Genomic DNA, 22,594 nt, shown 5'->3' on the forward strand with positions numbered 1-22,594 from the left:
TACACTGCTGTTTCTCCCTCCTCAGCACAGGTCTTCCCACAGTTCTCTCTTGGCCAGCCAGCTGCATAATTTGCACAACCCAGTGCAAAATGCAATTACAGGACCGTGGTTTTTAAAAGGTATTAAGAATTTTAAAGGCCAGGCTCACGCCTGTAATCCCAACACTTTGGGAGGCTGAGGTGGGAGGATGGCTTGAGCCCAGGAATTTGGGACCAGCCTGGGCGACATAGAGAGACCCATCTCTACAAAAAAAAAATCTTTTTTTTTTTGAGACGGAGTCTTGCTCTGTCGCCCAGGCTGGAGTGCACTGGTGCGATCTCAGCTCACTGCAAGCTCCACCTCCCAGGTTCACACCATTCTGCTGCCTCAGCCTCCCGAGTAGCTGGGACTACAGGCACCCGCCATCACGCCCGGCTAATTCTTTTCTAAAAAAATTTTAAAATTACCTCAGAGTGGTGGCACGCACCTGTCCGGGGCCAAGATTGCCAGAGATTGCCTCGGGAGGCTGAGGTGGGAGGATCCCTTGAGCCCAGGAGGTCTAGGCTACAGTGAGCTGTGATCGCATCACTGCACTCCGGCCTGGGTGACAGAGCGAGACACTGTCTCAAAAAAAAAAAAAGAATTTAAGATTGCCACAGCAGAGCATTGAGCATTAAACCAAGTGCTGGAAGCTTCTGAGGGAGGCCTGCGACTGTGATGCCAGCCCTATTTGTCACTCCTCATCCTCAGAAGCCAGATCCTGCTCTGGGCTGCAGAGAGGGGATTGGGGCTCACAGTTCAGCATGGGAGAGGGCAGCCCAGGGACACCCAGAAAATGGAGGTGGACGGGCCACAGGACCCAGGCCCAGGTGGAGGCCCATAGGCAGTTATGGGTTCAGCTGCCCCTGAAGGATCAGGCAGAGGGAACCACGTATACCAAGGGCTGCTGAGAGCGGGGTGGATGCATTCTGAAGCGGAAAGGAGCTCCTCTCAGGGCTGGACCTGGGGTGAGAGAAGGGGTGGGAGGCTGGGAGGCAGGCAGGGCAGGTTCTCAGGTCTTCTAGGTTCAGGAGTACTTTAACTTTATCCCGAGCACAGAGGGACAAGGAGCAGGGGTTCACGGCAGCCTGAGGGAGCAGAGGGCAGTTTTGAGGCACCTCCACCCCTTCCTCTGGAGCACTCTGGCCCATTCTGGCCATCTCCAGTGGGGCCCCACTTTGGAAAATCAGGCATTTAGTTTTGCTTCCTGGTAATTATAACAACTGACACTTTATGGAGCACATTTCATATGCCTGGCACCCTGGTAAACATTTAATGCGTAGTCAATATGACTTTAACTCAGGGTACAAATATGGTTACTTTTTAATTTTTCTCATTGATTGCTCAAATCCCTCATGTGCCATTATTGGCAGAAAAATCCAATATCAACCTCTTGGAACCCACTCTCAAATTGTCCAAGAACCTCAGGGGTTTCCCTCTGCCAAAGAGAGGGTTCTCTGGAAAGTCTGAGCAGTCATCTCCAGTTGTTCCCTCGCTCTCCACACAGGGGCGCTGTGGAACAGCGGGCCTGCACAGTCCTGTGGCTTCTGAGACTTGGCTACCTTCACTGCACAGGCTGCGGTGGGGCCTATGGTTCCAAAACAAAGTTACCCTTCTCTCAGTCACCCTCACAAGCTCAACAACCTTTCCCCAAAGAGCAGCAGCATGCCAGAGGTGCTGGGTCCTGTGGCCCCCAGTCAGCTACACAGTCTGTGGGGGAATCCCACAGACTCACTCAGGTTCTCTCTGGCCAGGTGAAGCAACTTTTTAGACAGTAGATTTTAGTTAGTCCCAGGGTCTTAACTCTCCTCCTCAAAGGCCCTGGCTTTGCAAAATGGTTCCCTCCTCCCCGGCAACCGGCTCTGCATTCCAAGAGGCCTTGAAAAGGGGTAGCCTTTGTCAGGCCTCAAAAAATCCAGTTCCACTCTTCCCCCAGGGTAATGGGTGCCTAGTCAGCCACATTTACATAACTAAAGGAGACCACTCAAAGAATCCTACTCTTAACAAAGAAAGCCTGTTCCTAGGTGACTTATTCTGTGCACCTAAACTGAGAAGGAGCAGGGGGGAAGCTTCTGGAATCCTGTTATACACCATGTTCAAAGTAAGAAATGGAGCGCCCTAAGAGAAGGATCCCACGGCTATTGTGTGACAGGCACGATTTGAACTCTGTGCCCTGCACACCTAACCCCCATACCCTACTGTCTCCCAAGAGCCTCCAGCCTCCCATCCTTTTTCCTTAGCAGTAACTTGTCATAAATCTGTGTTTGTTGTTTCTGTCTAAAAGGAGGAAAGTGTTATGTCCAATGAGCAATTGAAATTGTGATGGTTGGGGGAGCCCAGGGTTATTAGGGCTGTAAGAAATAAATGTTTCCAGATAGTTACTTAAGCTATTGTGAAGAAAAACTTTTCTGTTCCAGTGAAACACTATACATTATCTAAAGCACAGCCGGACCTGTCTGCTTCCAGCCCCATTCATGGTCTTTGAGCTATTTTGCACCTCTTTTTAAGTTGCAAGTACTGAGGGCTTTGCAAACTGTCTTGTCAGGTGAAGCTTCCATTGACTTCTCTTCCACCCCCCACCAACACCCCCACGGTGGAAAAACCAGTTTGCCGCTGTTTGCAATTCAATTCCTTCACTCCATATAAATTTGTGCTTTTTGATGTCTCCTTTGAACCAGATATAACATCTACCTTGTCCTTCTTATGAGTAAAATAAATCTTTAACACATGCTCATTTTTTATTTCTGAACAAGGGTCATGAATTTACTTTTTTCTGAAAATTGTCTTTTACCAATTGTCTTTATGTGAAAATGAACACAGATACATTATCGAACAGAATGCAATTTTTGCTTATATTTCTAAAACAAAACTTGAATCTTGGAATACATTGTATACTCACTATAGACCCTTCCAAAGTGAGCCAAAGCTTAGAGCTCAATCCTTTTAGAGGCTTTTGCCTCCCGAGAATTTGAGAAAATATCTAGTCCAGATCGCAACCAGACAGAATGAATCCGAATGAGTGAGTGGGTGGGGCGCGAGCCCAGGCATTTTTTATCGCTCGCAGGTGACTCGGGCGAGCACCCGGGCTGGGAACTACCGGCCCGGGCTGGGATTGACTGACCCTGCCGTGCAGCCTGTGACCTATCACAGATCACCTTGGCTTTGTTTTTCCTCGGTGCGGCCGAATCCCACAGGAATGCACGGAATCCCTGCCCTCACCCATGGCGAAGCTGCCCCCCTCGGGCTCAGCCTGCCCCCCGCGGCTCCTCGTCCCCGGGCAGCCAGGAGCTGCCGGGTGGGCGCGGGCGTCCCGGGGCGCGGTGCGACCCAGAGCCCCTCGCGGAACCCGCCTAGGCTGTGCAGGGGACAACGCGTTCGGCCGTCGAGGGTGCGGTGAGCCCTGTGTGTGTGGTGGGGGTGGCATCCGATGGATCCCGGGGGCCTGCGGAGGAGGTAGGGATCTCGGCGCCACCCGGTGCGCGCCCCGAGCGAGGGCATCTCCCCTCGGGACCAGCCGGCTGGGCTGGGCGAGGCGTGGCATAAGGCGGCGTAGACCTCCCAGTGCCGGCTGCAGGGCCGCGGGGCGGGGCGGGGCCCCGCGAGGAGCAAGGGGCGGGCCGGGCTGGAGGGCTGGGTGAGTCCCGGCCCTGGCAATCCCAGGAGAGGGCAGGGAGCGCCCCCAACTGACCGCCGGGAGCATCCTGACGCTGAGGTGGATGGGAGACTGCACGATTTGAGCAGGTTGTGTGAAATCTGGAACTCCATTACTTGTAGCCCAAGGCATCTTTTTTATACGGATTTATGCTGGAAAGCGCCACACCAAGCTGTTAACAGGAATTGCTTCCTGGTACTGAGATTCCAGGGGCTGTTCGTTCCTTTCTCTGGCTCATCTGTGTAAGGAAGACTTTCCTCCGTGAGCCTTTCCGCCAAGCTCAGGCCTGAGGCTTAGGAGAAATGTGCGAGATCCCGACAGCCTCGGAGGGAGTGAGGGGGCTTCGAGACCCTCACGGCCACCTTAGGGACCTCTACCAGGGAAGGAGAAATGGTCTTGTTTCACTGGCCAGGGAGGTGAGTGCAGCCTCTTCAGGACCTCAGAAATCCCTACTTGGGGCCCACCCTCAGAGGCCTGGTGAGGTCAGAACTAAGGCCTTGGATAGCAGGATACAGTTTGCTGTTCTAATTGTTTAGTATCTGATCTCATAGACAAATGATACAATAATCAATTTTTCATAAAATCTTAATATATAAAGCCAACGATGGTAAGGATATGTTTGGTTTCAAGTGACACGAGATTCTGCTCAGTTGGGCTTGTTGGCTCACACCTGTAACCCCAGCACTTTAAGAGGCCTAGATGGGCGGATCGCTTGAGCTCAGGAGTTTGAGACCAGCCTGGCAACATGGTGAAACACCATCTCTACAAAAAAGTACAAAAATTAGCCAGGCATGGTGGCATGAGCACCTGTAGTCCCAGCCACTGAGGGTTGTGGGGGGAGCTGAGATGGGAGGATCCTGGGAGGTTGAGGTTGCAGTGCCCATGCACTCCAGCCTGGGTGACAGAATGAGACCCTGTCTCAAAAAAAATAAAAGAAAAAGAAAAGGAAAAAAGAAAGTCTGCTCGAACTGGTTGCGACCAGCAAGGAGATTTGTGGGCTCACAGAAGTGAAAGTACAGGGATGCCTGCCTTAGGGGCTGATGCAGGACAGAAACATAAAACAGCCACTCCCCATACTGGAGCTGCCTAGCTGGAAAGGGGCAGGTTGAGATTGCTCTCAGGTGGCCTGACTGCAAAAGCTGCATGTTAGCCACCACTCAGAACACGTGCTAGGGTCCGGAGGACGGAGGCAAGTCTGGAAACAGCTGCCTGTCCACCATGACTGCCTGCAATTTGCTAAGACCACCTGCAATTTGCTAAGCGCTGATGGGGAGGCCAGGCTCAGCTCAGATAGCTCAGCTCCTGCAGACCTAGTCGAATGTTTCTTGCTAGATTTTGTTTTATGTACTTTTGTAACCAAATGCTCCCATTTTTTCTAAGAAAAACGGAATGAATTACTTTTTTTTTTTTAATTATTTTCTATTCTTTCCCCTTTCCCTCCTTCCCGTTTCCTACTCAGCCCTTCAGAAACACAAATGTAACCGTTCACCTCCCCCTAGACATTCCCTTCAGGGCAATTCCCTTCAGGGCAATTTCTTCTGCTCCAAGACAGATCTTTCCTTGAGAGCTGACAGTTGATTTGCAGACCGAAGCGTACCTGCCACGGAACTTTTACCTCCACGGGGTGGCCTTGGAACTTGTGCTCTGCAAGCTGGAAGTGACCTTCATCCTCCAGGAGGGTATGTCGAAAGCATTCCCGCTTGGCCACTTTTACAACTTATTTCTGCCTGGGAAGACATCAACTCAATTATTCAGTAGATAAGACACGGGGCAACAGGGGCACCCCTGCCTTGCATACTTCCTCACCCCCCACCTTATAAAAGTGTCAATGTTCTGCTCCAAAGGTGAAGCAGCACATTTAAAGGCAGGACACGTTGTGTCCCTTCCCCAAGCTACCTTTGGAATACATTCACTTTTCTTACACCAGACCTCGCGCTTGTTCATTGGACTCTGCATGCGATGAACAACTAATCTGCTTTTCAGTTATGCTTTGGAGCCATGTTGTTTAGCACTTAGAAAATAGAGGTGGGTCTGGGCGCGGTGGCTCACGCCTATAATCCCAGCATTTTGGGAGGCTGAGGCGGGTGGACCACTTGAGGTCACGAATTCAAGACCAACCTGGCCACCTTGGTGAAACCCTGTCTCTACTAAAAATAGAAAAAATGAGTCCAGCATGGTGGCACATCCCTGTAATCCCAGTTACTCGGGAGGCTGAGGCATGAGAATTGCTTGAATCCGGGAGGTGGAGGCTGCAGTGAGCAGAGATCACGCCACTGCACTCCAGCCTGGGCCACAGAGTGAGACTCCTTCTAAAATAAAATAAAATAAAATAAAAAGAAAAGAAAAGAAAATAGAGGGTGTCTGATAAAATGTACCTTCTCTAGTGTGCAGCACAGTAAATCCAGCACCCCAGAGATGTCCTGCCCGGCTCCCTGGAACCCGTCTGTGCACATGATGAGATGTCACCTCTGTAATTAGCTTAGGTTACATGGCACAATTAGCCTTAAAATAGGGAGATATTCTAGGTGAGCCTCATCTAATCCCATGAGACCTTAAAAGCAGAGAGCTTTCTCCCACTATCGGCAGAAGGAGAAGTCAGACTAGAAGCAGAATTCACATGCCATTGCTGACCTGAAGATAGAGGGACAAGGTGACAAGGAATGATAGCAAATTCTAGAAGCTAACAGCAGCCCCTGGCTGGCAGCCAGCAAGGAAATGGGAACTTCATACTGAATTCTGCCAGTAACAGAAATGAGCTTGGAAGAGGACCCTAAATTCCAGGGGAGGGATGCAGCCGGCTAACACCCTGATTTCAGCTTGGACAGAGAACGTAGCCATGCTGTACTGGTCTCCTGACCTATGGGACTATGGCAAAATAAATGGATGTTGTGTTAAAAAAAAAAAAAACAGCCGGGCGCGGTGGCTCACGCCTATAATCCCAGCACTTTGGGAGGCCGAGGCAGGTGGATCACGAAGTCAGGGGTTCGAGACCAGCCTGACCAACACGGTGAAACCCTGTCTCTACTAAAAATACAAAAAAATTAGCTGGGCGTGGTGGCGGGCGCCTGTAATCCCAGCTACTCAGGAGGCTGAGGCAGGAGAATTGCTTGAACCCGGGAGGCGGAGGTTGCAGTGAGCCGAGATCACGCCACTGCACTCCAGCCTGGGCCACAGAGTGAGACTCCTTCTAAAATAAAATAAAATAAAATAAAAAGAAAAGAAAAGAAAATAGAGGGTGTCTGATAAAATGTACCTTCTCTAGTGTGCAGCACAGTAAATCCAGCACCCCAGAGATGTCCTGCCCGGCTCCCTGGAACCCGTCTGTGCACATGATGAGATGTCACCTCTGTAATTAGCTTAGGTTACATGGCACAATTAGCCTTAAAATAGGGAGATATTCTAGGTGAGCCTCATCTAATCCCATGAGACCTTAAAAGCAGAGAGCTTTCTCCCACTATCGGCAGAAGGAGAAGTCAGACTAGAAGCAGAATTCACATGCCATTGCTGACCTGAAGATAGAGGGACAAGGTGACAAGGAATGATAGCAAATTCTAGAAGCTAACAGCAGCCCCTGGCTGGCAGCCAGCAAGGAAATGGGAACTTCATACTGAATTCTGCCAGTAATAGAAATGAGCTTGGAAGAGGACCCTAAATTCCAGGGGAGGGATGCAGCCGGCTAACACCCTGATTTCAGCTTGGACAGAGAACGTAGCCATGCTGTACTGGTCTCCTGACCTATGGGACTATGGCAAAATAAATGGATGTTGTGTTAAAAAAAAAAAAAAAACGGCCGGGCGCGGTGGCTCACGCCTATAATCCCAGCACTTTGGGAGGCCGAGGCAGGTGGATCACGAAGTCAGGGGTTCGAGACCAGCCTGACCAACACGGTGAAACCCCGTCTCTACTAAAAATACAAAAAAATTAGCTGGGCGTGGTGGCGGGCGCCTGTAATCCCAGCTACTCAGGAGGCTGAGGCAGGAGAATTGCTTGAACCCGGGAGGCGGAGGTTGCAGTGAGCCGAGATCGTGCCACTGCACTCCAGCCTGGGCAACAGAGCGAGACTGTCTCAAAAAGAAAAAAAATAAAAATAAAAATAAAGAAAAAAAGAAAAAAACCTAAACACTCAGAAAAAAAGAAAAATGTTGTCAGTACAAAGAGATATTGCCAGAAACACAAATATAGTGAGTCTTTAACATACTATTTAACAACCTAGAAGAGATTTAACTTACCAAAATCAGAGACATCAGGCCAGGCAGGGCGGCTCACGCCTGTAATCCCAGAGCTTTGGGAAGCCAAGTGGGTGGATCACTTAAGGCCAGGAGTTCAAGACAAACCTGACCAACATGGTGAAACCCCATCTCTACTGAAAATACAAAAGTTATCTGGGTGTGGTGGCATGCGCCTGTAATCCCAGCTCCTTGGGAGGCTAAGGCAGAAGAATCTCTTGAACCCGGGAGGTAGAGGTTGCAGTGAGCCAAGATTCCACCACTGCACTCCAGCCTGGCCTGGACAACAGAGCAAGACTCTCTCAAAAAAAAATAAAAATAAAAATGAAAATAAATCAAAGACCCAAACAATACCATGAATAGTTTGAATCAAAGATCTGTGTCAAATTCTGTACCACACACAGCTTGTATCTTCTTTTTGCATATGAAACCTTTACCATGCGTGTGTATTAGAAGGAAAGACAACATCAAGTATCCCCCAAGGCAGAAATTAAACAGGCCAAACTCTATGTCCACAATATACGGTAAATCAGAAATTACCCACAAAAGTAAACCAAACAAGAACAATGACAAAAATCCTAGCCTGTTTCTTAAATAACTGTTGAGTCAAAGAGAAAGTAAAAACCATAGTGGTTCATTGTTTTGAAATCGGGAATACCACATAATTATATTTAAGGGAATAACATCAGTTTACCTCATTTTGACTTCAAGGGGTGTTACGTGTCAGGCCTTGGGCTTAAGGCTGTAGCTGCTGAACATTGCCCAACTTAACAACTATAAATGCATTCATTATTGTAAAAAAAAAAAAAAAGTAAAAAAAGTGAACTAATGTTTCAACTCAACATTGCACGAAAAGAATTTTATTTTTATTTATTTATTTTTTTGAAACAGGGTCTCGCTCTGTTGCCCAGGTTGGAGTGCAGTGGCACCATCTTGGCTCACTGCAACCTCTGCCTTCCAGGCTGAAGAGATCCTCCCACCTCAGCCTCCCCAGTGGCTGGGACTATAGGCATGCCCTCCAGGCCCAGCTAATTTTTGTATTTTCGGTAGAGATAGGGTTTTGCGATGTTGCCCAGGCTGGTCTCAGTCTTCTAGGCTCAATTCATCCGTCCATCTCAGCCTCCCAAAGTGCTGAGATTACAGGCACAAGCCAGCGTGCTGGGCCACAAAAGAACTTTATTTATTTTCTTTTTTGAGACGGAGTCTTGTTCTGACGCCCAAGTTGGAGTGCAGTGGTGTGATCTTGGCTCACTGCAACGTCCTCCGCCTCCTGGGTTCAAGTGATTCCCCTGTCTCAGCCTCCTGAGTAGCTGGGATTACAGGCATCTGCCACCACGCCCAGCTAATTTTTGTATCTTTAGTAGAGACGGGGTTTCACCATGTTGGCCGGGCTGGTCTCGAACTCCTGACCTCAGGTGATCTGCCCGCCTCGGCCTCCCAAGTGCTGGGATTACAGGTGTGAGCCACCACGACCAGCCCAGAAAAGAACTTTAAAGCAGACTAAAACAAAACCAGAAAAAATAAATAATAAAGACATAAGAGAGAAGAGTTAAATTTAATGAATTTGAAAGGAGTAGATAAATAAATCTAAGTAGATTTTTTTTTTAAAAAGCATTAAAATAGCTAAGCCTATGCCAAATTTAATGAAAGACAAATGTACTCAACAAGTTAATTAAATGCAGTTTAAAGTATAAAAGTATAAGAATTATAATTCATATATGAATAGATTTTTAATTTTTTATTTTTAAAATTAATTTTTTTTTTACAGAGTCCTGCTCTGTCAACCAGGCTGGAGGGCAGTGGAACCATCATAGCACACTGTAGCCTTGACCTCCTGGGCTCAAGCAATCCTCTTGCCTCAGCCTCCTGAGTAGCTAGGACTACAGGCATGTGATACCACACCCTGCCATGAGTAGATTTTAAATCTTATTGAAAAGTATGCGGACTGGGCAACATGGAAAAACCCCATCTCTACTAAAAATACAAATATTAGCCAGGCATTGTAGCATGCACCTGTAGTTTCAGCTACTTGGGAGGCTGAGGCAGGAGAATTGCTTAAACCCGGGAGGTGGAGGTCTCAGTGAGCCGAGACTGTGCCACTGTACTCCAGCCTGGGTGACATAGTGAGACTCTATCTCAAAAACAAAGAAAAGTATGGTTCAAATAAACAAAAGGAATAGAGTCAAAAAGAAAGGAAGCCAGGTGTGGCACACACCTGTACTCCCATCTATTACGGAGGCTAAGGTAGGAGGCTCACTTGAGCCCAGGAGTTCAAAGCTGCAGTGAGCTGTGACCGTTCCACTGTACTCCAGCCTGTGCAACAGAGCTAGACCCTGTCCCTATAAATAAGACCCATATGCTCCCATAATCCAGGAACAATTAGAAAGAGTTATCAATCGCCTTCCCAGAGTCTCTGGAGACCATTTGGGCAGTAAGTTCTTTCAGGCAGTAAGATCTTTCAAACTCCCAAGAAACAACTAGTTCTAGCCTATGAGGCCATTTTCGCCATGGCAAAAAATGACAAGCTCTCCAATTCATTGTATGAAATTAATATAACACTGATCCCAAACCCAGCAAATAAAGCACAGCTAAATTACCCCTGATTCCCACAAACTGCATTGTAGCCAGAAGCCGCCTTGCTATCCTGGTCTCATAGCTTTCAGGTACTTGGCTCCTCATTTGTTCCTAAATCCTACTGATAGGGATATGAGGCAGGAAAAAAAAAAAAGAATCTGCCAAAGATGGCCAGACTTCAGGGGAAGATTACCTACCCCCATCCCCTTAACAGCTTCCCTTCCTGCTGAAAGCCTTTTTTTTTTTTTTTTTTTTTTTTTTGAGACAGCATTTCACTCTGTCACCCAGGCTGGAGTGCAGTGACACATGCCCTCCAGGCCCAGCTAATTTTTGTATTTTCAGCTCGCTGCAACCTCTGCCTCCCAGGTTCAAGCGATTCTCCTGCCTCAGCCTCCCGAGTAGCTGGGACTACAGGCACGTGCCACCACACCCAGCTAATTTTTGTATTTTTAGTGGAGATGGGGTTTCACCATATTGGCCAGGATGGTCTCCATCCCTTGACCTCGTGATCCACCCACCTCAGCCTCCCAAAGTGCTGGGATTACAGGTGTGAGCCACCGTGCCCCAACCGAGCCATTTTCATTGGCAATAAAATCTCCCACATTTACTATCCTTCAATTCGTTCGTGTGACCTTATTTTTCCTGGATGCCGGACAAGAGCTTGCGAGCCACAAGTGTGGATACAAAAGGCTGTCACACTGGCCCTTTGCCTTCGCTAGCAGAGGGCAGCCATGGGCCCACTGAGAGCTGTTAATACTTAAGCCCTCCATGGACAGCAGAGCTAAAAGAGCACTCTAACATGGCCTCTGGGGCCCCAGGCGTCGCAGGCACCCTGCGTGGACGCTGTTGTGGGGCCTGAACGAAGTTCACTGCTGCCGGCGCCCAAAAGCACTCGCTCCAGCTCCTGCACCTGCTCACCTGTGTGCTCCCTTTCATGAGGGGCGGAATGCGGTGGATCTGAGAGAGTGGAGTCTGATCCCGCCCGCAGTGAAACAGCTGGCTGGTTCCAGCACTCCTATACTCCAGTTCCCGCCTCATTTGCTGTGTGCTCCCTCCCACGAGGAGTTGATAGCAGTGGGCTGAGTAAACTAGGCACCCCTGTCCAAAGTCCTGAGAAGGGGTCAAGGAACTATCCTGCTTCACTATTGATCAGTGGTCTCCCTGTCGGGGGCAGATCAGGCCTTCTCTTCTCAAATTATCCTGGGTGATAATATCCATGGGGTTTGTCTCCTGGGTGATTCACTCCACGGCTGAGCCTCACCTACTACCTTCTCGTCAGTGTCATTGACTCTGCACACAGGTTACTGTTGCTCACCCACCACCGGTGCCTCTGACCCTTCTAGGACCACCTGGGTTCCCCCTGAGTAGCTCAGGGGCATTGCTGACCAACTGTGGACCAGAAGGCTCCCTTAGGGCACCTGCTGCATGGTAGGGCTAACTGTGGCTGCCCCCCAAGACCTGTGGGGTCAGGCCCTTCCCTCTGATGTTGGGGTTGGGGACCTTGCAGCGGAGTCAGAGGGAGAAGTTTCGTGTTCCCTCCACCCCAGGATCCTCCACCGAAGTAAGTAATTTGGCACAGAGGAAACCAGATGCACAAAAATTAAAAGGATAAACCATAACTCAGCTAAAATGTGCAAGGGTTGAAATTGCCAAAGGAAGTGCAAAATTCAAGGAAAAAAAGATACGAAAGTGGGCCGGGCGCGGTGGCTCACACCTGTAATCCCAGCACTTTGGGAGGCCGAGGTGGGTGGATCACGAGGTCAAGAGATCGAGACCATCCTGGCTAACATGGTGAAACCACGTCTCTACTAAAAAAATACAAAAAAAATTAGCTGGGTGTGGTCCGGGCGCCTGTAATCCCAGCTGCTCGGGAGACTGAGGCAGGAGAATGGCGTGAACCCAGGAGGCGGAGCTTGCAGTGAGCCGAGATCGCGCCACTGCACTCCAGCCTGGGCGACAGAGAGAGACTCTGTCCCAAAAAAAAAAAAAAAAAAAAGATACAGAAGTGAAATAATAAAGGAATGAGATAGCCAGGAAAAGATAAGCCAACTTAAACAGAAAAGCCAGGAGGAGCCAGGTAACTCAGAATGGTAGGTGTGCTAGATTGAACAATGTGTGTCTAAAGTCACACATAAACAAAACAATTTCCACCTATGTGTTTTAAAATTAAAAAACAAGAAGTAGCTGGGCACAATGGCTCACACCTGTAATCCCAACACTTTGGGAGGCCCAGGTGGGAGGATTGTTTGTACCTGGGAGTTCAAGACCAGCCTGGGAGACCCATCTCTACAAAAAATTTAAAAGATTAGCCCTGCGTGGTGGTACACACCTGTGGTTCCAGCTATCAGGGAAGCTGAGGCAGGAGGATCGCTTGAGCCCAGGAAGTCGAGGCTGCAGTGAGCCATGTTTGCACCGCTACACTCCAGCCTGGGCAATAGAGCAAGACCTTGTCTCAAAAAAAAAAAAAAAAAAAAAAAAAAAGTAGCAGACAAAGAGCATAAGCTCATAAAGGGTCATCTGGACTGAAATCTGGGAGTGAAGGAGAGGGCAGGGCCCCAGCACCCCAGCAGCCTGGACACACTGCTGCGCCAGGTACAGCCCCCTTTTCAGGGGATGAATGGGGGACTTGTCTTCCTCTGCATTCCTTCACCAGCCTGAGTGCCAGCCTCACCTCACTGGCGCTGGAGGAAAAGCAGTGGCCTACAGAGACCCCAGTCCCAGGCTGGCTCCTGTTCTTGCTCCAGACAGAACTTTTGAAGCCCTTGGTGTTGCTGAAAGTGCTTGCTTCTTGGCCCCACTCCTCTCACTCTGGGGACTAGGAGGGCGGATGCTGTTATCCAGGTTGACAGGGACTGCTTTGTCCCTCAGTCAGGGCTCTTTCCTCACAACCTTTCTGGGCCTTCTCAGAGTCTGTGGGCCACCCATTTGGCCACCCACACTTTTGAGAGTCACCGGGCAGAAAATGCGGAGTTTCTGCGTTCCATTTGAAGCTGCTTGGTGTTCCGTCTGAACAAACCGTGGTGTATTTAACCAGCCCCTGTGGATGGACGGTGCTAGATCAATCCTTGTTAATGTAACATCACTCCCATCCCCTTCTACATCTCCCTGCATTTCCAGAGCCCCTTTCCAGTATGTCCTAGGCTGAATTCTGCCCACGAAAGAAGCAGAAGCCATTGGTCTCCAGCAGCTGCTATGGGTAGGCAGCAAAATTCCCACCCTGTAGAAGGGGTCACCATGAAATCCCTGGGCTCTAGCCAAGCTGTGCCCACTCCTGCCCAGAAACCCTTTTCTGTGCACAGAGGTGCCCTCCAGCTTCCACGCTACCTCTTTGGTTAGGTTCATTTGTTTCTTTCTTTTTTTTTTTTTTTTTTTGGTCTTTGCTTTTTAACTATTTTATTTAACTTTTTGAATGTGTACATGCACATTAATATGGTTTTGCTGTTCCCCTACCCAAATCTCATCTCGAATTGTAGCTCCCACAATTCCCACATGTTGTGGGAGAGACCTAATGGGAGGTAATTGAATCATGGGGGTGGGTCTTTCCCATTCTGTTCTTGTGATAGTGAATAAGTCTCACGTAATCTGATGTTTTATAAAGGAGTCTCCCTGCACAAGCTCTCTTGTCTTGTCTGCCACCATGTGAGATGTGCCCTTCACCTTCCACCATGATGGTGAGGCCTCCCCAGCCACGTGGAACTGTAAGTCCATGAAACCTCTCTCTTTTATAAATTGCCCAGTCTCAGATATGTCTTTATCAGCAGTATGAAAACAGAGTAATACACACATCATATGAAATTACACAAGAGAACATAGTGAAGGCAAGTTTTTCTTTCCCCCAACTCCCCACCCCACCAGCCACCACAGTGCCATCTGCTGCCACCTGTCTTTCTGGATGCTCCACAGGCTGGTCCGTGGGCATGCGAGCACAGATGGAGCCGTGGCCCTCTTTTTATATTTTACACAAAATGAAGCATGCCAGGCTTGCTGCATTTTCCTTTTTCACTTAAAAGTGACTCTGAAAGATCCTTCTGCACCTGCACACATGGAGCTTCTGCATTCCCCTTGAAGCTGCTTGGTGTTCCGTCTGAACCAACCATGGTGTATTTAACCAGCCCCTGTGGATGGACAGTACTAGATCAATCCTTGTTAATGAAACATCACTCCTGTCCCCTTCTACATCTCCCTGCATTTCCAGAGCCCCTTTCCAGTATGTCCTAAGCTGAATTCTGCCCACGAAGGAAGCAGAAGCCACTGGTCTCCAGCAGCTGCTATGGGTAGGCAGCAAAACTCATGGCAGACTCCTTGGCTTCTGGGCATCACCCTGCATGACACCCACTGCAGTTTATAAGCAGCTGAGATCCGGCCAAGCGCGGTGGCTCACACCTGTAATCCCAGCACTTTGGGAGGCTGAGGCCGGCAGATCACTTGAGGTCAGGAGTTCGAGACCAGCCTGAGATCCTTGGTGACAGCTTCCAGCAGCTCCAGGTGTCCCCCTGGGCATCATGTGCTTTGGCCCTGCCAGCACCAAGGATCACTGCTGATGACTTCCCTGCCATCACCTAACTTCTAGAACTTTCCTAGCCTTTCCTCTCCCAGCCCTTCCAATGCTTCTCTTTCTGCTCGAAATACCTAGAGTGGCTTCTGTTTTCTTGATTGAACCCAGACTGCTACAAACAATACCCTTGCATATCCTGCACATGCCAGGAACACATGCCAGTCTATCTGTAGTATAAGTTACTAGAAATCAAATTTCCAGGTCAGTTTCAAGGTTGACAGTGTATTAGTTTGCTAGGGCTGTCATAACAGAACCACAGACTGGGTGGCTTAAACAACAGAAAATTTATTTCCTTACAGTCTGAGGCTGAAGTCTGAGATTAAGATGTTGGCAGAGTTAGTTTCACTCTATGCGTGTATGTGTCCAAATTTCCTCTTCTTATAAAGACATCTGTCATATTGGATTAGGGCCCCACCCTAACAATCTCATTTTAACTTAATTCCCTCTTTAAAGACCCTGTCTCCAAATACAGTCACATTCTGAGGTACTGGAGGTTAGGACTTCAGCGTGTGAATTTTGAGGGGACGCAACTCAGTCCATAAACAGATAACTAGCTATTCCCAACTCACCCTCCCTGGAAATTGTCCCAAACAGCAAGTACATGAAATGTGTCAGCAAACCTGGTGATCATCATCAATCTAATAGGTAAGAAAATGCACATAGTGTTGTTTTAATTTGCATTTCTGCTACTCTGAGTGACATTAACATCTTTTCATGTGTTTGAATCATTCATATTTCCTTTCCTGAGAAAGATTTGTACAGGATGATTCTCCAGGTGACCTTAAACCAACCCGGTTCTCCCATCTTTCTTGCTTGTAGTTCTGAAAAATAACTGTAGAATGTGCTAGAAATGCAACATCTTGAGGTAAGGGGGAGCTGGCCAGAACTGCTCAGGCTCTGTTCCAGTTCCCCCTTAGAAACAGGGTGTCCTGGCCAGGCGCAGTGGCTCATGCCTGTAATCCCAGCACTTTGGGAGGCCAAGGCAGGCAGATCACCTGAGGTCAGGAGTTCCAGACTAGCCTGGCCAACATGGTGAAACTCCGTCTCTACCAATAATACAAAAAATTAGCCAGGCATGGTGGCAGGTGCCTGTAATCCCAGCTACTCGGGAGGCTGAGGCAGAAGAATCGCTTAAACCTGGGAGGTGGAGGTTGCGGTGAGCCAAGATCACACCACTGCACTCCAGCCTGGACAACAAGAGCGAGACTCTGTCTCAAAAAAAAAAAAGAAACAGGGTGTCCTTCAACATTGCAGCTCAGCCACTCACAGAGCATAAAGCTCAGGGCAGGCTGCTTTTCAGGGTTCTTCAGCCATGGTGCAGGTGGGATGCACGAAGTCAAGATTCCATCAGCCCTGGGCAGCTGGCCTGAGCCTGGGGAACTGGCTCTGAATGAATCCTAGGCCTCTGTTGCCCCTTGCCGCCAATCTGTAATAAATCCTCATCATGTAACTGGGTGCATGTGAGTGTGTTCTGTCTCACCAGATGCCGACAAGTTGGTAAGCAGCGCACGGTGAGCCTGCTTCACGGTTGGTTCATATCCTTTGCCTATTTTTCTATTGGCTTATTTGTCTTTGTCTGTCTTTTTTTCCATTGCTACACCTACTAAAATGGGATTGACTTTTACTTATTGATTTGTAGAAGAGGTTCATTAAAGACACTTATCTGATATGCATTGAAAATATTTTTCCATTTGTCATCTATCTTTTGACTTTGTTCATAATTTTTCTATGATACAGTGATATTTTAATGTAAATTTTCCATCTTTTCCTTAATGGCTTCTAGGTACTATGTTGTTATTCTTAGAAAGTCCTCTCCTACTCAAAAAGCACTGAAAATTTAAAAATTAAAAATAAAACTGGACGTGGTGGCTCACACCTGTAATCCCAGCAATTTGGGAGGCCGAGGTGGGTGGGTCACGAGGTCAGGAGTTTGAGACCAGCCTGGCCAACATGGTGAAACCCCATCTCTACTAAAAATACAAAAATTAGCCAGGCCTGGTGGCGCATGCCTGTAATCCCAGCTACTAGGGAGGCTGAGGCAGGAGAATTGCTTGATCCTGGGAGGCGGAGGTTGCAGTGAGCCGAGATCGTGCCATTGCACTCCAGCTCTGGGCGACAGAGCAAGACTCTGTCTCGGAAAAAATAAATAAATAAATAAAAATTAAATTAAAAAAGCTCTTTCTAACTTTGAGCTATAAAATAAATTCTCCATATTTTCTTCTAGTACTCTCATATTTCACTTTTTACATTAACATATTTGATCCACCTGAAATTTATTTTAATATAAGACATGGGGTATTGCTGGGCGTGGTGGCTCATGCCTGTAATCTCAGCATTTTTGGAGGCCAAGGCAGGATGATCACTTGATTCCAGGAGCACAAGATCAGCCTGAGCAACATAGTGAGACCCCATTTCTACAAATAATAATCTAAAAATATTAGCCAGGCATGGTGGTGTGTGCCTGTGGTCCTAGCTACTCAGGAGACTGCAGGAGTATCACCTGAACCTGGGAGCAGTGAGCCACGATCACATCACTGCACTCCAGCCTGGGTGACAGAGTGAGACCCTGTCTCAAAAAAAAAAGACATTCATATAATTTTTCCTCTAGGCAGATGGTAATCCATTTGCGCCAACACCAAGCAGAAGTGCCAAATTTATTACGTACTGAATTATCATGTGGACTTGGGTCTAATTCCATGTTTCCTGGGCACATTTGAGACCTCTGCACTTCTCAAACCTCTGACTCTGACATCTCCCGTCTTTTCATCAGATGACCTTGCCTTTTAATTCAAAGAGCATGTGGAAGGACTCATGGGAAGAGCACCTCCAGTTTAAAAACAAAAGACCCATCCCCTGCTTGCCTCCACCTGAGTCTCAGAGCCCACCCTTCCCGAGCCCACCCTTCCCAATCCCTTAGGACCATTGTCTCTCTTCTGTGGTCAACATCCATTGCTCCACTAATCCTTCTCCATAGCCTTTTCTTTCTTTTTTTTTTTTTTTTTTTGAGACAGGGTCTCACTCTGTTGCCCAGGCTGGAGTGCAGTGGTACCATCTCGGCTCACTGCAACCTTCGCCTCCCACGTTCAAGTGATTCTCACACCTCAGCCTCCCAAGTAGCTGTGATTACAGGCGCCCGCCAACACGCCCAGCTAAGTTTTGTATTTTTAGTAGAGACAGGGTTTCACCATGCTGGCCAGGCTGGTCTCAAACTCCTGACCTTATGTGATCCGCCCACCTCAGCCCCCCAAAAGTGCTAGGATTGCAGGCCTGAGCCACCGCGCCTAGCTCCATGGCCTTTTAAATGGGCTCAAGTCTTCTACATGTTGAAAACAAACAAAAACAAGAAACTCCTTCAACCCCACGAACCTCTTCAGCTGTGTCTCTACTCTCATCCCACAGCCACATTCCCTGAGGGAATTGTAGTCTCTGCAGTCTCTGCAGTCCCGTTCCCCAGTTACTCCTCAAGACCCTGCACCCCACTCATCCAGAGTCAGAAATAGTGGAGAGCTCCTGGTCTTGCTTGGTGTCTGATCTGTCCTCCCAGCTCTGAACGACCACATCCTCCGCCAACATCGAGCAGGACTTCAGCTGGACAGGGTGTGGCTCATGACAGCCACTTTCACATGGTTCCCAGAAGGGGAGCCAAAGGGTAGGAGGTCTCAGAGGTGGCAGCCTTCAGTCTCCTGCGAGAGGGAGTGAGAGGAGCCGCTGGTCTTCTCTTCCGCAAGTGACCAGTCAGGAGTCCGAGTCCACCCACAGATGTTGCAGAAAGCAATAGGGCTTGCTCCAAAAGCCTGAACATCACTGGGGTCTGGGGCTGTAAGGGGGTACCGGGGGGCTCATGAGAGGGCAGTGTAAGTGCCTTCGTGCCCATCTTCAAGCCAGGCCCTGGAGCCAGCCACCTGCCTCAGCAGTTTCCCCATTGCCAGTTCCAGGCTGAGTGAGACTTGTAAGATCACTCACAAAGCAGAATGTGCAGTCAGAGCTGGGGGAGCACCAGCCTGAGGGGCAGGAGGCTAAAGTCAGGAGCTGTGTACTAAGCAGTTCACACCCTCCCTCTCCCCAGAGAGATCTGGACTTTGTCCCTTTGTCCTGGCTCCTGGAAGACCACACCTGATGGTTTACCGTAACCCTAATGAGGTGACTCATGATGGGCCCCTTAGGGCAAGAGCTGTCAGAGCAACCCCCGGGGCGAAGAAACAAGCTAGAGACCCAGTTCAACCTCACAGGCAATGATTCCATCGACCCTGCCCACAGAGGGAAACTGCAATTCAAATTGTGACATCAAAGCCCGGGGAAGCTTCCGTGGTTGGCGGTACTCTGTGAATTGTCACACATCACATGGTTGGCGGTACTCTGCGAATTGTCACACATCACAGCAAGGAGGAGGTGATGCCACACCCGTGGCCGCCAGCTCATCAGGACCCTCCCTGGACTCTGCCCTGTGTCTCTTCCTTTGGCTGGTTCTAATTAGTATCCTTTCCCGATCATAAACATGGGGGCAATAGTGCTGTGCTTAAGGAAGCACCAGCAATTGGAGGTGAACCCAGACAGGAAGAATCCAGCCCCAGCCTTGTCCCGCTATCTGAGGATGACACCAGGAAGTCCTGACCTCCCAGGACCTGAAGCAGAAGGGCGCTTGGTATGCTGACATGGGCGGGACAGTAGATTCTGCCACTGGGACGACCAGCCCACCTTTGTCATGAACCTAAGTAGATTAATTTCATTTTCCGGGAGGGTGTAGTGGGTGGAGGGCACACATAGACAGCCAAAGTATCATCCCAGACCCAAAAAATCAGGGGTTCTGTTTGCTTTTTTAATAAAAAGAGATGGGGGTAAGTTTATGCAGACACGAGGAGCACTTAAAATCACAGGTAGAATAATAGGAGAAGAACAGAATTGTCTGAGTTTAGTGCAAGGAGAGGGAGAGGCCTCAGAGCCACTGGGGCCAAACCCCAGCCCTTGCAAACAACGCTTCCTCAACACCTGTAGGCAGCCATGGTTTTTTTGGATGGATCTAGCTTGGGGCAACCACAGCTTAAGGAAGAACTAGGGGTACCGTGTCTTCAGCTGGGGAGCAGAGCCCACAGGCCTGCTGAGCCCCCAGCCTCCAGTTCCCCAGTCGGGCCTTCCAGCTTCACTGCTTCCTCAGAGCCTGTGGGAACATTGCTACCTTCACCCTTCACCATGATTGGTGTGGGCCTTTGCATTATCCTCTGTTAATCTGCAGGTGATCTTAACCTGGGGTCCATGAATGCCCACAGGGTCCACAGAGAGCATTCAGGGGACTCATATGCATGGATGGGAATAAATTGACATCTTTGTTTTCACCAACCCTTAACTTTTCTTCAAAATTTGTTAAGGTAGGCAAAAAACCACAATAGTATTAGCAGTTCTGTGACTTTGTCACTGTATCAGTCAGAGCACAACCAGAGAAACACAACCAGCAGGAGGTACGGCCCATGCTCCTGATTCGTGGTGGTTATGTTCTATAAAATCACCACAAACACTGGATTAGTGAATGTTGAAGCTTTGCTCCTAGGAGAAATACAGGGTTAGGTTCCTGTGAGGGTCTGGCCACAATATTTTCTTTTTTTCTTTCTTTCTTTTTTTCTTTTTTGAGACCGAGTCTCACTCTATTGCCCAGGCTGGAGTGCAGTGGCGCGTGGTGCATTCTCAGTTCATTGCAACCTCCACTGCCTGGATTCCAGTGATTCTCGTGCCTCAGCTTCCCAAGTAGCTGAGATTACAGGTGTGTGCCACCACGCCTGGCTAATTTTTTTTATTTTTAGTAGAGATGGGGTTTCACCATGTTGACCAGGCTGGTCTCAAACTCTTGGCCTCAAGTGATCCGCTCATCTCGGCCTCCCAAAGTGCTGGAATTACAGGCTTGAGCCACCATGCCCGGCCTAGTCACAATATTTTCATCAGTCGACCAACACATAACCTTTTTTTATGTTTGTTTCTGTTTAAAGACACATAAGTTAATATACAGTTGATTCATTAATTTTTTTTTTTAGACGCAGTTTTACTCTTGTTGCCGTGGTTGGAGTACAATGACATGATCTCGGCTCACTGCAATCTCCACCTCCCAGGTTCAAGCCATTCTCCTGCCTCAGCTTCCGGAATAGCTGGGATTACAGGCATGTGCCACCACGCCCAGCTAATTTTTTGTAGTTTTTAGTAGAGATGGAGTTTCACCATGTTGGCCAGGCTGGTCTAACTCCTGACCTCAGGTGATCCTCCTGCCTCGGCCTCCTAAAGTGCCAAAATTACAGGCATGAGCCACCACGCCCAGTCTGATTCATTAATATTGGACTCATGGTACCATAACTCACACCTGAATGAAGCTTCTCCAACGCACAGATTTTCTCCCTATAGCACATCACATCCTTCTTGCTCTTAGGAGCACCAGAAAGCTCATCAGCAGTTCACTTGGGGGCCACATGAAACAAGAAAACCAGCAACAAAAAGAACAAAATACAAAAAAAGTGGCACCGGCTGGGCGTGGTGGCTCACGCCTGTAATCCCTGCACTTTGGGAGGCCAAGGCGGGCAGATCACAAGGTCAGGAGTTCAAGACCAGCCTGGCCAACGTGGTGAAACCCCATCTCTACTAAAAATACAAAAATTAGCCGGGTGTGGTGACACGCACCTGTAATCTCAGCTACTCGGGAGGCTGAGGCAAGAGAATTGCTTGAACCTGGGAGGCAGAGGTTGCAGTGAGCCGAGATTGCGCCACTGCACTCCAGCCTGGATGACAGAGCGAGACTCCGTCTCAAAAAAAAAAAAAAAAATTGGCACTAAATAGATCACCAAAAGGACACGTGTTTACAGTGTGAGAGCTGAAACAAGAAGGCAGGCTCGGCCGGGCACGGTGGCTCACGCCTGTAATCCCAGCACTTTGAGGCAGGTGGATCACAAGGTCAGGAGTTCCAGACCAGCCTGGCCAACATGGTGAAACTCCGTCTCTACTAAAAATACAAAAATTAGCTGGGCGTGGTGGCGCATGCCTATAATCCCAGCTACTCGGGAGGCTGAGGCAGGAGAATCACTTGAGCCAGGGAGGCAGAGGTTGCAGTGAGTTGAGATCGTGCCACTGCACTCCAGCCTGAGCGACAGAGTGAGACTCCATCTCAAAAAAAAAAAAAAAGAATGACATGGACACATATGGAGTAGTTTTAAGGAGCGGAAAGTTTAATAGGCAAGACGAAAGGGAAAAGACAGAAGAAAGAAGTTCCCCCATACAGAGACAGAAGGAGGGGGGCTCCAAAGTCCAAAGAGGGAACCCCAAGTGTGGTGGTTACCAGCCAGGTACATGTAGAGGCTGGAGGAAGCTGTGTTTGATTTGCATAGGGCTCAGGGGATTGGTTTGACCAGGCATGTCATTCATGCAGCCCGTGAAAAAGCTGGCCCTCCCACCCTAGCCTTTTAATATGCAAATGCAGGGTGCCATGATGTTCCACACACATGGGGATATGTAGGGGTGCCCATGTTGCCAGGAACATGTGGGGCAAGGACAAGAAGGTCGCAGGAATCGCCATGTTTGGGTGGACCCAGTTTCTAATGG

Source organism: Pongo abelii, chromosome 11 (genome assembly GCF_028885655.2).
Source record: "Pongo abelii isolate AG06213 chromosome 11, NHGRI_mPonAbe1-v2.0_pri, whole genome shotgun sequence".
Taxonomy (NCBI): domain Eukaryota; kingdom Metazoa; phylum Chordata; class Mammalia; order Primates; family Hominidae; genus Pongo; species Pongo abelii.